Source organism: Ylistrum balloti, unplaced genomic scaffold (genome assembly GCF_031769215.1).
Source record: "Ylistrum balloti isolate Yb309-2 unplaced genomic scaffold, AGI_CSIRO_Ybal_v1 Utg370528, whole genome shotgun sequence".
Lineage (NCBI taxonomy): Eukaryota > Metazoa > Mollusca > Bivalvia > Pectinida > Pectinidae > Ylistrum > Ylistrum balloti.
Window position 1 is genome coordinate 162,551 of NW_026782337.1, and position 17,355 is coordinate 179,905.

The 17,355-nt window shown below is 39.2% G+C and overlaps 2 non-coding genes across 2 annotated transcripts; both read right to left on the bottom strand.

Annotated features, from left to right (window-relative positions):
- Positions 1-13,775: 13,775 nt before the first annotated feature.
- Positions 13,776-13,857, bottom strand: Trnas-aga (transfer RNA serine (anticodon AGA)). Its single transcript has one exon. It is a non-coding gene; the product is annotated as a tRNA-Ser (tRNA).
- A 1,644-nt stretch (positions 13,858-15,501) lies between these two features.
- On the bottom strand, positions 15,502-15,583 carry Trnas-aga (transfer RNA serine (anticodon AGA)). Its single transcript has one exon. It is a non-coding gene; the product is annotated as a tRNA-Ser (tRNA).
- Positions 15,584-17,355: the final 1,772 nt, after the last annotated feature.

Genomic DNA, 17,355 nt, shown 5'->3' on the forward strand with positions numbered 1-17,355 from the left:
TTTGTTTCTCTCGAAGAAAAGCGCATGCGTAACAACCTAGTCGAGCAGCCTCGGAACTCTTCCAACGAGCACCTACCATCTTCCGATTTATTCACAGAAATGAAAACAAATATAACACACGTATGACACGTATCTGCAACAAAGAATGTAAATGAGTAGATAAATAGTTATTCAAACCCTTGCCTACCATATAATGTTTGTTAAAACGGGATTGAAAATACAAAAGGCGAACGAAGTATAATTTATTTAAACCCGGACTTAAATTTATCTCTAGACTACACTAGGACATGTACTGATCTGAACGGAGAGAAAAGTCCGTCGTTACATGTTATGTGTACTTAGATCTATATGTAGACCCTGTAAGAATGCAATGAAAATATAAATAAATACGTAAATAAATGAACTTGATTTACAGGTATATAAAATATATATTATTCTTAATTTAACATTTTCCCCTTGCCAAATTTGGCAATCATTTTCCCGGAACCCGATAAAAACAATTTTTGAAAAATTTTCCTGTTGAGCGTCGAGTTTCAGATTTTTTAACAGACAGAATTCGAAAACCTTCAAAATCCGAATTTCAGAAGAAAACTGTAATTTTCTTGACTGATCAACTTTTTGAGATTTATCTGTATTTTATAAAATTTGATATCTCACTTAAGGTTTGATCTTTCGTATGATACCTTATATAATTTAACATCTACATAAAATCAGGTTGTTTTGATAACTTTTAGATATGATATAATATGTTTTCTATTTTTGATTGGAAAAAACCCAATCAGCAAATGGCTTGAGCAGAAGTTCTTACCATTAACTAGATTTATCATAAAATATTGTAGCTACAGCAAGCTGTGATGATAAAGAACTTCATAAAGGAAACAACAGATATTTGTTTAGCATATAAAACCATTTCATAAATAAATAGATGATTTATACAATAAATCATTATATCTATAACGGGGGGGGGGGGGGAGGGGGAGGGGGAGGGTTTAGTATTTACTCTTTTTCCTCCTATATGATATTATTCTAAAAATAACTCAACACGTGATGAATACTAACAAACATCAGTTTCATGCCCCGATATCGGATTGCCCTAAGTAAGTGATGATAACAGTAGCCTTTTCTTACGTTTACTACCTTCGGTTGGTGGATAATTAAATGAACATCATGCGAGAGGGCCAGTCTTGTCGGAAATCCAGGGCGATTGGACAAAGTGTCTTGCCCAGAACATAACCACGACTGCACGAGACCTATGATCTTAGTCTCCCGGTAGGATTCGAAAAACAAACCTCGGATCTTCACCCGATCGTATTTGTCTCCGTTAACATGGCTTCCGCGTCAACGTAAATAATAATAAAAAAAACATTTTGTTTGTTTTCTTATGGGTATTTGTTTGTTTTCAACAAATACAGTTCACATAAAGTAAGTAAATTTTTTTTTCGACGAGAAGCCCCATTTGGCCTGTTATGGTATAATAGGACGTTCGCTTGAGGGCGAGAGGTCAATAGTTCGAGCCCCAGTGTGGGCGGAGAATTTTTCAGTTTTGCTTCCTCCTACACCTGGATCTAAGTTGAAATTATGAACTGGTGTGTACTGTTCGTGACTGTAATGGGCTGTCTATACATTTCTTACCTGTAGTTTGACATTCTGCTTAACTAACTGATTTAAACGCACATTAAACGCGTGCCCTAAAACCATTGATTACGGATGACGCAAGGTTTATGTATTATTCAAAACGACATGAATAATTCACATACAAATCAGGACTCGGCTTAAAACATCCTTGATGATCAAATACATTTATTATCCAGGTATTATAATAAGATTCATTGTTATCAGCACATCAACATTATATAAAACCGAGTGTATCAGTATTTCCACTCACTGCACTGACTTGCCCATAAAATACTTAAGTTTTATTTTGTTTAATTTTCCCCTCAATCATCGTGACATTTTATCGATAATGAGTTCCTTATATGCGGTTTTATTCATACGTCGACAATCCCTTGTGTAGTTTTGAATTTCACAATTATTTTTCTTGTTTTATCTTTGTGAGTGTATTGTAGGGGATGTGTGGGGTTGTGGGGAAGGGGTTATCATAGAGTGAAATTCGTTGTAAATAACACTTGGAGACTAACGGAATTAAAGATGTCAAAATCAGGGCAGAACAAAAACTAAATAATTCTGGTGACAGGTCTCTACATCGATTACCGAACTTCCAAAGTTCTGTCCAGTTTCTGTCGTTCCGATGCCGCCATAGAACATGCACATTCTACATGCTGGGGTCCCGATTGCGACGCCTTGTCGTACGATTGAACTCTGTCTAAATTCGCTCTCGTTGGCGGGCGTAGGATATACGTGGTTTGTTTCTTGGCTTTCAAAATCTTTCTTTCTATATCTTATATAGATATATATATATAACACGGACATACAGTGTATCTAATTTTGAGTGGTCGAGTGGTGCAGTGATAACGCATTTGTCTACCACCTAGGTGTCCGCGGTACGATTTCCCGCACATGCGATAAAAAGGTACTCCGGTTTCCTCCCACATCACGACCACTTGTGTTCTTCCATTCAGGCCAACAATACTGATAAATATAAGTTGTTTTTCAGGTTTAATCATTTTATCTAAAAAAAAGAGACATGGATATGACAAAAGCTATTACAACTTAAATGTCCTTTCCTTAACAAACACATATTGGAGATCGCTTGTGTAATTTCCCTTATTTGTTACTGTCACAGGGCAAAACAATGATCTCTGTTACATTACTGTAAGCATAAAACAATACTTAGCATACGTAACCCTCTGCTTTTCTAAAGTTATATTACATCCTGTGATTTTCCTTTCTCCTTGACGACCCTCAGTCCCTCAGAAAATACTGAGGAGCGGAAGAAAAAAGAAAGTCAAAGGACATTGTATGTGTTCTGGTCATTTAATCTGAAACATGTTATAATAAAAATAACCAAACTCACTTTATCTGTGTTGAGCTATATACCATTTGTCACAAATAATTTAAACATTATGTGAACATCTACCTATGATATTTATCACCAAGAAATATTTTTATATTCCATTTACATTGCTTAAATTTGAGTAATGTTTGTGAAACATTTCTCTACACTATTCTTAGCTGCAACCGGACGATATGTATGCGCACGCGTGATATATGGGTGGGTGGGTGGGTGGATAGGTGGGTGTTTGAGTGTGTGTGTGAGGGTGTGTGTGTGTGTGTGAGTGTGTGTTTGGGTGTGGTAGGGTGTGTGTTTGGGTGTGGTAGGGTGTGGTAGGGTGTGTCAGGGTGTGGTAGGGTGTGTTTCAGGGTGTGGTAGGGTGTGTGTCAGGGTGTGGTAGGGTGTGTGTCAGGGTGTGGTAGGGTGTGTGTTTGGGTGTGGTAGGGTGTGTTTCAGGGTATGGTAGGATGTGTGTGTGGGTGTGGTAGGGTGTGGTAGGGTGTGTGTCAGGGTGTGGTAGGGTGTGTTACAGGATGTGGTAGGGTGTGTTTCAGGGTGTGGTAGGGTGTGTGTCAGGGTGTAGTAGGGTGTGTGTCAGGGTGTAGTAGGGTGTGTGTTTGGGTGTGGTAGGGTGTGGTAGGATGTGTTTCAGGGTGTGGGAGGGTGTGTGTCAGGGTGTGGTAGGGTGTGTGTAAGGGTGTGGTAGGGTGTGTGTTTCAGGGTGTGGTAGGGTGTGGTAGGGTGTGTTTCAGGGTGTGATAGGGTGTGTGTCAGGGTGTGGTAGGGTGTGTGTCAGGGTGTGGTAGGGTGTGTTTCAGGGTGTGGTAGAGTGTGTGTCAGGATGTGGTAGGGTGTGTGTCAGGGTGTGGTAGGTTGTGTTTCAGGGTGTGGTAGGGTGTGTGTCAGGGTGTAGTAGGGTGTGTGTTTGGGTGTGGTAGGGTGTGTGTCAGTGTGCGGTGGGGTGTGGTAGGGTGTGTGTCAGGGTGTGGTAGGGTGTGTGCCAGGGTGTGGTAGGGTGTGTGTTTGGGTGTGGTAGGGTGTGTGTCAGGGTGTGGTAGGGTGTGTGTCCGTGTGTGGTAGGGTGTGGGAGGGTGTGTTTCAGGGTGTGGAAGGGTGTGTGGTAGGGTGTGGTAGGTGTTTCAGGGTGTGTCAGTGTGTGGTAGGGTGTGGGTGGGTGTCATGGTGTATCAGGGTGTGTGTCAGGGTGTAGTAGGGTATGGTAGGGTGTGTATCAGGGTGTGGTAGGGTGTGTGTCAGGGTGTGGTAGGGTGTGTGTCAGGGTGTGGTAGGGTGTGTGTCAGGGTGTGGTAGGGTGTGTGTCAGGTGGTGTAGGGTGTGTGTCAGGGTGTGGTAGGGTGTGTGTCAGGGAGTGGTAGGGTGTGTGTCAGGGTGCGGAGGGTGTGTGTCAGGGTGTGTGTCAGTGTGTGGTATGGTTTGGTAGGGTGTGGTAGGGTGTGTTTCAGGGTGTGGTAGGGTGTGTGTCAGGGTGTGGAAGGGTGTTTGTCAGGGTGTGGTAGGGTGTGTGTCAGTGTTTGGTAGGGTGTGTGTCAGGGTGTGTCAGGGTGTGTGTCAGGGTGTGGTAGGGTGTGTGTCAGTTTGTGGGATGGTGTGTGTCAGGGTGTGGTAGGGTGTGTGTCAGGGTGTGGTAGGGTGTGTTTCAGGGTGTGGTAGGGTGTGTGTAAGGGTGTGGTAGGGTGTGTGTCTGTGTGGTAGGGTGTGGGAGGGTGTGTGTCAGGGTGTTGGAGGGTGTGTGTCAGGGTGTGGTAGGGTGTGTGTCAGTGTGTGTCAGGGTGTGGTAGGGTGTGGTAGGGTGTGTTTCAGGGTGTGGTAGGGTGTGTGTCAGGGTGTGGTAGGGTGTGTGTCAGGGTGTGGTAGGGTGTGTGGTAGGGTGTGTGTCAGTGTGTGGTAGGGTGTGGGAGGGTGTGTGTCAGGGTGTGGTAGGGTGTGTGTCAGGGAGTGGTAGGGTGTGGTAGGGTGTGTTTCAGGGTGTGGTAGGGTGTGGTAGGGTGTGTTTCAGGGTGTGGTAGGGTGTGGTAGGGTGTGTTTCAGGGTGTGGTAGGGTGTGGTAGGGTGTGTTTCAGGGTGTGGTAGGGTGTGTGTCAGGGTGTGGTAGGGTGTGTGTCAGGGTGTGGTAGGGTGTGTGGTAGGGTGTTGTCAGTAGGGTGTGGTAGGGTGTGTGTCAGGGTGTGGTAGGGTGTGTGGTAGGGTGTGTAGGGTGTGGTAGGGTGTGGTAGGGTGTGTCAGGGTGTGTCAGGGTGTGGCAGGGTGTGTTTCAGGGTGTGGTAGGGTGTGTCAGGGTGTGGTAGGGTGTGGTAGGGTGTGGTAGGGTGTGTTTCAGGGTGTGGTAGGGTGTGTGTCAGGGTGTGGTAGGGTGTGTGTCAGGGTGTGGTAGGGTGTGTGACAGGGAGTAGAACGGTGTAGAAGGGTGAGTATCTCGGTTGAGAAGGTTGAGGAACGGTGTGTTTCAGGGTGTTGTAGGGTGTGGTAGGGTGTGGTAGGGTGTGTCAGGGTGTGTCAGGGTGTGGTAGGGTGTGTTTCAGGGTGTGTCAGGGTGTGTCAGGGTGTGGTAGGGTGTGTTTCAGGGTGTGGTAGGGTGTGTCAGGGTGTGGTAGGGTGTGGTAGGGTGTGTTTCAGGGTGTGGTAGGGTGTGGTAGGGTGTGTTTCAGGGTGTGGTAGGGTGTGGTAGGGTGTGTTTCAGGGTGTGGTAGGGTGTGGTAGGGTGTGTGTCAGGGTGTGGTAGGGTGTGGTAGGGTGTGTCAGGGTGTGGTAGGGTGTGGTAGGGTGTGTTTCAGGGTGTGGTAGGGTGTGGTAGGGTGTGTGGTAGGGTGTGGTAGAGTGTGTGTTTTTGTTTATATTGAATGTGTCTTCCTGTTGTTTGTGTATCTACACTGATAATCCATATGGATTAAATAATAGATAAACTTAATCTGAATAAGGTGAATGTACAGACAAACAAATTAAAATGTTTGGACTGATGTCTAGATTCGGATCTCCGAAGCTTTGGTATTCCACGAGTAGATAGTAAGAAAAATCTACAGATATCCAAAATCACAAGTAGGGTCGTCCCGAAGGTCGCCTTTATAAAGATCATGGTTTTGAAGAGATACTGCGGTTTCGTAGTTGAAAATTAGTTAAGCTGACTTCTCTAAACCTGTGTTCACGAAAGAATGTAATTTGTATAAGAATAGTGTCCGTTAGATGGAATTCGGGATTTCGATAGCTTTGTTTCATAAAGTATATTGTTCCAGGAGTCGGAAGTCTCTGGTACAAAGGATGACCTTGTCACTTGCAGTCTATATCTTGGTCTTTGAAACTATTTCTTCTTTGTAACATTATAATTAGAGACGTCTGAGACAATAGCAGGTAGTAGAAAATTTAAATATGACGGAAACTTTGCGATTTGTGGTAACATGAATTGTCCTTAAAATTGGTAACCAGGTATTATGTGATCTGCTTCATATTGGATGTTATCTAGCTAATTCAAGTGTGACAGTTGTAATACCTCGCATGTACATTAAAAACAAGTCTAATTAGAATAAGATCATTTTCATTTTTCTTCTATTAAAGGTGTATTTTAGATTTCTCAACGTAGCGATGTAATTTGATGTTTTAGTTACAATGTCTTCCGTGTGAGAGTTCCATGTTTTAGTTACAATATCTTCAGTGTGAGAGTTCCATGTTTTGATTACAATGTGTTCAGTGTGAGAGTTCCATGTTTTAGTTACAATATTTTCAGTGAGAGAGTTCCATGTTTTGTTACAATATCTTCAGTGTGAGAGTTCCATGTTTTGATTACAATATCTTCAGTGTGAGAGTTCCATGTTTTGATTACAATGTTTTCAGTGTGAGAGTTCCATGTGTTTGGTTAAAATATTTTCAGTGTGAGAGTTCCATGTTTTGTTACAATATCTTCAGTGTGTGATTTCCATGTTTTGGTTACAATATCTTCAGTGTGAGAGTTCCATGTTTTGTTACAATATCTTCAGTGTGAGAGTTCCATGTTTGATTACAATGTCTTCAGTGTGTGATTTCCATGTTTTGGTTACAATATCTTCAGTGTGTGATTTCCATGTTTTGGTTACAATGTTTTCAGTGTGAGAGTTCCATGTTTGATTACAATGTCTTCAGTGTGTGATTTCCATGTTTTGGTTACAATATCTTCAGTGTGTGATTTCCATGTTTTGGTTACAATGTTTTCAGTGTGAGAGTTCCATGTGTTTGGTTACAATGTTTTCAGTGTGAGAGTTCCATGTTTTGGTTACAATATCTTCAGTGTGAGAGTTCCATGTGTTTGGTTACAATGTCTTCAGTGTGAGAGTTCCATGTTTTGGTTACAATGTTTTCAGTGTGAGAGTTCCATGTTTTGGTTACAATATCTTCAGTGTGAGAGTTCCATGTTTTTGGTTACAATGTTTTCAGTGTGAGAGTTCCATGTTTTTGATTACAATGTTTTCAGTGTGTGATTTCCATGTTTTGGTTACAATGTTTTCAGTGTGAGAGTTCCATGTTTTGTTAAAATATCTTCAGTGTGTGATTTCCATGTTTTGGTTACAATATCTTCAGTGTGTGATTTCCATGTTTTGGTTACAATATCTTCAGTGTGAGAGTTCCATGTATTGTTACAATGTTTTCAGTGTGAGAGTTCCATGTTTTGGTTAAAATGTTTTCAGTGTGAGAGTTCCATGTTTTGGTTACAATGTGTTCAGTGTGAGAGTTCCATGTTTTGGTTACAATATTTTCAGTGTGAGATTTCCATGTTTTGGTCACAATGTCTTCAGAGTGTGAGAGTTCCATGTTTTGGTTACAATGTTTTCAGTGTGAGAGTTCCATGTTTGGTTACAATATCTTCAGTGTGAGAGTTCCATGTGTTTGGTTACAATGTTTTCAGTGTGAGAGTTCCATGTTTTGGTTAAAATATTTTCAGTGTGAGAGTTCCATGTTTTGTTACAATATCTTCAGTGTGAGAGTTCCATGTTTTGATTACAATGTTTTCAGTGTGAGAGTTCCATGTTTTGGTTACAATATTTTCAGTGTGAGAGTTCCATGTTTTGTTACAATATCTTCAGTGTGAGAGTTCCATGTTTTGATTACAATGTTTTCAGTGTGAGAGTTCCATGTTTGGTTACAATGTGTTCAGTGTGAGAGTTCCATGTTTGGTTACAATGTTTTCAGTGTGAGAGTTCCATGTGTTTGGTTACAATGTCTTCAGTGTGAGAGTTCCATGTTTTTGGTTACAATGTTTTCAGTGTGAGAGTTCCAGTTCCATGTTTGGTTACAATATCTTCAGTGTGAGAGTTCCATGTGTTTGGTTACAATGTTTTCAGTGTGAGAGTTCCATGTTTTGGTTAAAATGTTTTCAGTGTGAGAGTTCCATGTTTTGTTACAATATCTTCAGTGTGAGAGTTCCATGTTTTGATTACAATGTTTTCAGTGTGAGAGTTCCATGTTTGGTTACAATGTGTTCAGTGTGAGAGTTCCATGTTTGGTTACAATGTTTTCAGTGTGAGAGTTCCATGTGTTTGGTTACAATGTCTTCAGTGTGAGAGTTCCATGTTTTTGGTTACAATGTTTTCAGTGTGAGAGTTCCATGTTTTTGGTTACAATGTTTTCAGTGTGAGAGTTCCATGGTTTTGGTTACAATGTTTTCAGTGTGAGAGTTCCATTTTTTTTGGTTACAATGTTTTCAGTGTGAGAGTTCCATGTTTTGGTTACAATATCTTCAGTGTGTGATTTCCATGTTTTGGTTACAATATCTTCAGTGTGAGAGTTCCATGTATTGTTACAATGTTTTCAGTGTGAGAGTTCCATGTTTTGGTTAAAATGTTTTCAGTGTGAGAGTTCCATGTTTTGGTTACAATGTTTTCAGTGTGAGAGTTCCATGTTTTGGTTACAATATTTTCAGTGTGAGATTTCCATGTTTTGGTCACAATGTCTTCAGAGTGTGAGAGTTCCATGTTTTGGTTACAATGTTTTCAGTGTGAGAGTTCCATGTTTGGTTACAATATCTTCAGTGTGAGAGTTCCATGTGTTTGGTTACAATGTTTTCAGTGTGAGAGTTCCATGTTTTGGTTAAAATATTTTCAGTGTGAGAGTTCCATGTTTTGTTACAATATCTTCAGTGTGAGAGTTCCATGTTTTGATTACAATGTTTTCAGTGTGAGAGTTCCATGTTTTGGTTACAATATTTTCAGTGTGAGAGTTCCATGTTTTGTTACAATATCTTCAGTGTGAGAGTTCCATGTTTTGATTACAATGTTTTCAGTGTGAGAGTTCCATGTTTGGTTACAATGTGTTCAGTGTGAGAGTTCCATGTTTGGTTACAATGTTTTCAGTGTGAGAGTTCCATGTGTTTGGTTACAATGTCTTCAGTGTGAGAGTTCCATGTTTTTGGTTACAATGTTTTCAGTGTAAGAGTTCCATGTTTTGGTTACAATGTCTTCAGTGTGAGAGTTCCATGTTTTGGTTACAATATCTTCAGTGTGAGCGTTCCATGGTTTTGGTTACAATGTTTTCAGTGTGAGAGTTCCATTTTTTTGGTTACAATGTTTTCAGTGTGAGAGTTCCATGTTTTGGTTAAAATGTTTTCAGTGTGAGAGTTCCATGTTTTGTTACAATATCTTCAGTGTGAGAGTTCCATGTTTTGATTACAATGTTTTCAGTGTGAGAGTTCCATGTTGGGTTACAATGTGTTCAGTGTGAGAGTTCCATGTTTGGTTACAATGTTTTCAGTGTGAGAGTTCCATGTGTTTGGTTACAATGTCTTCAGTGTGAGAGTTCCATGTTTTTGGTTACAATGTTTTCAGTGTGAGAGTTCCATGTTTTTGGTTACAATGTTTTCAGTGTGAGAGTTCCATGGTTTTGGTTACAATGTTTTCAGTGTGAGAGTTCCATTTTTTTTGGTTACAATGTTTTCAGTGTGAGAGTTCCATGTTTTGGTTAAAATGTTTTCAGTGTGAGAGTTCCATGTTTTGTTACAATATCTTCAGTGTGAGAGTTCCATGTTTTGATTACAATGTTTTCAGTTTGAGAGTTCCATGTTGGGTTACAATGTGTTCAGTGTGAGAGTTCCATGTTTGGTTACAATGTTTTCAGTGTGAGAGTTCCATGTGTTTGGTTACAATGTCTTCAGTGTGAGAGTTCCATGTTTTTGGTTACAATGTTTTCAGTGTGAGAGTTCCATGTTTTTGGTTACAATGTTTTCAGTGTGAGAGTTCCATGTTTTGGTTAAAATGTTTTCAGTGTGAGAGTTCCATGTTTTGTTACAATATCTTCAGTGTGAGAGTTCCATGTTTTGATTACAATGTTTTCAGTGTGAGAGTTCCATGTTTGGTTACAATGTGTTCAGTGTGAGAGTTCCATGTTTGGTTACAATGTTTTCAGTGTGAGAGTTCCATGTGTTTGGTTACAATGTCTTCAGTGTGAGAGTTCCATGTTTTTGGTTACAATGTCTTCAGTGTAAGACTTCCTTGTTTGGTTACAATGTTTTCAGTGTGTGATTTCCATGTTTTGGTTACAATGTGTTCAGTGTGAGAGTTCCATGTTTGGTTACAATGTTTTCAGTGTGAGAGTTCCATGTGTTTGGTTACAATGTCTTCAGTGTGTGATTTCCATGTTTTAGTTACAATATCTTCAGTGTGAGAGTTCCATGTTTTGTTACAATATCTTCAGTGTGAGAGTTCCATGTTTGGTTACAATATCTTCAGTGTGAGAGTTCCATGTTTTGGTTACAATGTTTTCAGTGTGAGAGTTCCATGTTTTGGTCACAATGTCTTCAGAGTGTGATTTCCATGTTTTGGTTAAAATGTTTTCAGAGTGATACTCCAATGTACCATTACTGTTGATAACGACATCTAGGTGTTAGTGATTTTTAACAAAAGGGATAGGCGTGTTGTCGAGAACTTGTGTGCGAGAAATGAAAAATATAGTCCGGTTTTATCCTGGAACGGACGTGAAAAGGAAGATTGTCACCTGTCCGTTTTCTGCTTTCTCCGTGTGATTCGGTTTCCTCCACAGTAACAACGAGATAGTCTTATTAGTGAAGTGGTCCTAACAACGAGGTAGTCTTAATAGCGATGTGGTCTTGATAGTGAGGTTGTCTTAATAGTGAGGTGGTCTTAATAACGAAGTGATCTTAGTAGCGAGGTGGTCGTGATAGTGAGGTGGTTTTGATAGCGAGGTGGTCTTAATAGCAAGGTGGTCTTGATAGTGAGGTGGTTTTGATAGTGAAGTGACCTTTATAGTAAGGAAGTCTGAACAACAAGGTTTTCGTAGTATGTTTGTATTAATAGAGAGGTGGTCGTAATAGCGAATTGAAAACTCTTTGTAATGGGTTATCCTTTGTTAATAACGAAACCTCTGTTGAACAACGTGGAAAAACAAACGCGGGTATTGTTTAGGACCGAGATAGAGTTGTCTCCCTTCGTTAACGAAATCGTTTATACCAGAATATTATTTTTCAATAAAAAAGAAGTACATGAATGCACAGGAAAAACCTTCCGTATTGTTTAAGCATTGCTTAATGTTCAAGGAAAAGCTAAATTCAAACTTTTACTTGATTTGTAGACAATTTTGCAAGATACTGCTGCTTTTTACTTTTTAGAGCAACCAAGTTTTTTATTTGTACACTGTATACTTTTCAATAATGTATGTAATCATGTAATTTTTATCAGGTATCCAACAGATGAAGTTTATTGTTTACTCATACATGTTGTTTTTACTAACCCATTGATATGTACTTTTACTAACAAGAGGAACATGCTTTAAATAAGCCTTTGGCTTAACATATATTCATCCTCTAAAAATGAAGATTATTATTAAATTCATTTAAGGACGATGTAAAGAAATATTATTCTGATGTTCCGTTCAAAAGTGTTATCAACTTAAAGAAAATGGCAGGCGTCCGTTTATGAAATGCATTTAGCACATCTTTGAAAGAAAAAAAATGTCACATAACGATTGTATTCGCGTACGGTCACGTTTTCCTGCCCGGAGCTTCACTGCTTACGTCACAACTACGCTAAGTAACCTTGGAAACATCTGAAATAGACACCTGGCACGTATCACACCTTCAGAGATTTCCGGTTTCTTTCCGTTGATTATACGAAAGTGTGAAACAAGAATCACAGGAAGCTTCAATTATTATTTCAAATTGTAATATTTAATTATCGATTTGACGAAACGGTTTTTAAAATAGATGTAATGAGAAAAAAAGAAGACAAAATATGTAGATTAGTGGTTTCATGTGCTGTGTGGCTTTAAAGAAGTGTGCAATTTACAAGAAATTAATTTTAAGCATTTTGTATCGGCTATGACGAAAAGTCACGGATACAAAAAAAGGCGATCGCCATATTGGCCGAAAAAAGCTTATGTTAATATCTATTAAATATTGTTCACTTATCAACGCCAAAGATGATCAACACCATTCCTTTTTTCCAGCGGCAACAAAAGTGTCAAAGTGTTACTTTAAATTTTTGCATTTAGATCAGCTACTCAAAAAGGATGAGCCCAAATACAACCAAACCTGGTATAAAGCTTGACCATTCAATGTCACACCTCAGTCTGTTATATCTAGTTATTCCAATACAACCTAGCCATACAGTTACATTGTCGGACGGACACCTGAACATATAGAAATTGAAATTAATACCATTAATATATATATATGTATGGCTAGGTTAAATAAAATAAATTATTGTAATTATATATCGGATTCACATCAGAACAGAGTTGTCGTTCCTTACTTTAGTGCTATCAAATGTTTATATTTGGTCCTCTAAATTGCTGGTAGTAACCACTGTTGGCCCCACTTGTATAAAACATCTCAAGAGATTTCCTCAAGTCGAGATTTTCCTCAGCTGATATCTCCTCAAAAACGGCTTGTATAAAATTTTCTCAAGGAACAGGAGGAAGTCATCGGCTAGGATGTCCTGAAATTCCTTGAGGAATTTTCATACAAGATATCCCCCTCCCACCCCCCTCGATCACCTTTGCTTTTCTTTAGACTCAACCTTTACTATATCTAATTAATTATTTATCTTTTAATCATACAGATTCAATATTCAGCATGAAAATTTTTTTTTTCAAAATGAAATGTAACTTGAGCTCCGTTCGTGGTTTGATAATCTACCAGGTAGAATTTAAATATTTTAAACACAATCAACAGCATGTTTTTTTCTTTGTGGACCAAACATAAAATGAAATATATGTGAAGTTACCTCCCTTCAGCTCTTGAATCCTGGTCAGCTGGATAAGGAGTATTAGAGTTACTTCCCTTTGTTTGACTCTGCGACAAGCTTGTCGGTGACATTAGGAACTTCAAAAAGAAACAACACACCGGAACTTCGCCCACTTTTTTGTTGTTGTGGATAGTTTTGTTTTCCTAACATAAAAATGACACCATATCCTTAACCGACATGTTCCGCTCGTCAAAAACCAAAACACAATCACCTGTGATGACACCCACACGTGATGACATTTACACGTGATGACATTTACACGTGATGACATTAACACGTGATGACATTTACACGTGATGACATTAACACGTGATGCCACTCACACATGATGACATACACATGTGATGACACTCAAACTTGGTGACATTTACACGTGTTAATATCACACACACTGACATCCGCCTGTAACACATATGCCTGTCGTCAGTAAAAGTTTAGACAATATATAACGTAGCTTACTGGAATAAGTTGTCCATAATTGATACATCTGATAGTTAGTTTTAGCTGTATTCTTTGTTTGGGTTTTCAGTAGACAGTATCTTTACTTTCAACTTATCTGATTTGTTGTTTGGTTGCAAAAGATGTTCCGTCGTCGGCAGGATTCGAACCTGCGCGGGGAGACCCCAATAGATTTCTAGTCTATCGCCTTAACCACTCGGCCACGACGACTTGTTAAAGTCCAACATCTCGGTGCCTTCCCATCGTTACTTCTGTACTTATCTGCATACAGGTAAGTTTTACAACATATACTTCTAAATATTTCTGAATAATTAATGACTTGGCATAAAGAATCTCCAGTCAACAGTAATCGCCAACATACTGTTTTATGAAGATATGATGCATAATTATTTAGATATCCCTCTTCATTACCTGTACAGATTTTCAGGTAAACTGAATATGTCTCCTCTTGTCTGTTCATAAAATGATTTCGAAATTTCATGTAAGACAAACTTTCCTTTTAAACAATCTTTTGCAGCCTTTTAAATAATTGGATACGAAAATCCACATTTTGATGTGCATTCAATAAAACAGTATTATGGTTACAAGATACAAGACATTTTACCTTTATTTCTTTGGAAAGCATGTGTCGGGCCTTCCGCATAATGTTCACTGTGGTAGTCCATCAAACTATTACAGGGCATTTTTTCCTCATCGGCCGTGAACGCTTATTATATATCGTCTGATAGATATAAAGGGGAGTAACTTTGGGAGAACATAAGGGGCGACCACACCTGTGTGCTTACTGTAAATCACTTTAATTTCGTGAAAACTTTATTTCGCGAACCTATCTCTTCTGATATATTTGCGAATAGATTATTCTAGTCGTGATCTAGAAATGACTTTAAATTCGCGAATGATGGGCTATTAGATACATGGTCTGTGGTATCGGTAACCGAATCAGCATGGATGTCATCAAGAATTATTACTGTGCAAATAATCGCGGTGGATTTGAATTCGTGAATGACCCTCCGCGAAAATAAACCCTACGCGAAATATAACAGATTTACAATACATGAAAACATCCTGTTAAAAACAATTCACAAGACCTGTATGGTATGATAAGATATTCTTAACTGTTGTTTAAATCATCTACAAGATCAAGTTTTTTTCTACTAATACAACAAGGCAAGTCAATACATTCTATTAAAAAGATCTAGGGTCAGCCACGTCTGGGGAGCGGAAAAGGTTAAAGTTGATATTTGTCTGTTTGGAAACTATACAGGTCGTTCTTGTAAAAAGATTGTACAAAAGACGAACAAGTTAACATCAATTTTTAATACAACTTTAGAGTTAGATTCAGTAGACACAAATTATCAATTAAACTGCATCATACAGCTGTTTCGTCCTACTAGGACCCGTCAGTGATGCTACATCATACAGCTGTTTCGTCCTTCTAGGACCCGTCAGTGATGCTACATCATACAGCTGTTTCGTCCTTCTAGGGCTCGTCAGTGATGCTACATCATACAGCTGTTTCGTCCTTCTAAGGCTCGTCAGTGATGCTACATCATACAGTTGTTTCGTCCTACTAGGACTCGTCAGTAATGCTAAGGGCCTGAATTTTGAAGTTTAGGATGCGGCTGAATAAAATCCAAGATGATCGAAAGAAAAGTCGAAATCCAGAGAGGGAGGTGCACTTGCTCAATACATTTCGTAATTTATATATATATATTATGTAATCAAAGAACAACAAGTATAATCTAATTGGTGTCACTGTTTCATGGCTTTGAGACAAAATACGATTATTATACATCATTTGATAGTTCCAAACAACAGAAATATTGACGAAATTTAAGGTCATGAAAATTATATCGTCGTCGGCAGGATTCGTACCTGCGCGGGGAGACCCCAATAGATTTCTAGTCTATCGCCTTAACCACTCGGCCACGACGACTTGGTATACGTAATGTTATGAGAACAGTCTGTCTGATGATATGAAAGATAATGAATATTTATTTCTTAAATCTACAATTCACTTTCCCATGAAACTGGTATACGGACAACCTGTACTGTCGTCGTTGTGTCATTGAACAAGACACTGTTCAGAAAGACTTGCGACGGCCTCCCGTGTGTTGTTCGGTGAAATAGCCACCATTCGTTTATCAGATTATTAGAACTCTTCGCTTTACATCTGAATATTAAAATGCTGATATTAATCAAAGAAGCCTTTATTTGAGTTTTAAAAAACATCAATTTCAGTTAAAAACAAAAACTGATTTGAATGCGTTCATTTGGATCCAAATAAAAAACATTTGAAGTAGAAAAATATCTTTTGTATAAAACAAGTGATTTGAATTTCTCTTAATCCAAATTGATCATTTATTGAATACAAAGATCATAAAGTTTTTGAATGCAAATAAGTATTTTTGAAAATTTAATTATAAAACTTCAATATATGAAAATAGAGACACTTGACATGCTATCTGCTAAGATGTGCGTGGAGGCGTTGGATTGGGGGGTGGGTAAGGTTGGGTGTGCGTAGAGGCGTGAGATGGATTGGGGTTGGGTAAGGTTGGGTGTGCGTAAAGGCGTGAGATGGATTGGGGGGTAAGGTGAGGCGTGAGATGGATGAAGGTTGAGGAGAATGGGACGTGCGTTGGTGGGTGACATGCAGATGGAACGGGAAAAGTTTTGCGTGCTATTTGCGTGAGGTGGAGGAGGGATGGGGAGGGTTTGGTATGCGTAGAGGCGTGACGTGGATGTGGGATGGGGAAGGTGGGGTGTGCGTAGAGACGGGCGAGGAAATAAACTAGTGCATGTAATTTTGTTAAATTCGTGAAGAGATGTGTATGAGATACGAGTGAAAGACAGGCGTTTCCTACTATTTCCTTGTGAGGGCTTCAAGGGCTACGTTGGGTAAATGTGTCTTGAATCCCTCATGTGTTGTGTGATTCCATTTTAATATTGTTCTGGAGAACAGAATTGATGAGTGTCTCTGAGTTAGTAGTTGTGGATTTGTATGTGAAGGGGTGCAAGTGTCTAAGTGAAGGGGTGCAAGTGTCTTAGTGAAGGGGTGCAAGTGTCTAAGTGAAGGGGTGCAAGTGTCTTAGTGAAGGGGTGCAAGTGTCTTAGTGAAGGGGTGCACGCGTCTTAGTGAAGGGGTGCAAGTGTCTTAGTGAAGGGGTGCACGCGTCTTTGTGAAGGGGTGTCTTGTTCTTGAACACAGTAAGTATGTGTATTGAGACGTGAATGTTTTACCATCGATGAAAGTTTAAAGAGTATTATACCTTTAACTACGTGTGTGTAAGCATTTTATCGGATTTCAGTCATCGTAACATACATATAAATAATCTTATCATTAAAACAAGACTCTCTCCGTCACCGTTTTACAATGATATTCATTTTCTAGAATTATTAAATGATAAACAGGTGGTTTTTATGAAAAGATATGCCCCTAGATGCAACAAAATTATGAAGTAGAAATTAAAACTGCATTGTGTAAGACATGTGCTACTTGTATGCACACGTTGTAAAACACTTACGTCTCCATTGTGCAATAGTTGAGGTCAAAGTTTAAGTTTTTTTTAAATGTAGGTCAAAGTTCACGGTCAAAGTCACATGGTCAAAACTTTTGAAGCTACCAGAAAGGTCTTGTCACAAGAAACACACATGCCAGAATTGAAATCCCAACCTCTTACGGTGTAATATGTATGTAGTTGATAATCG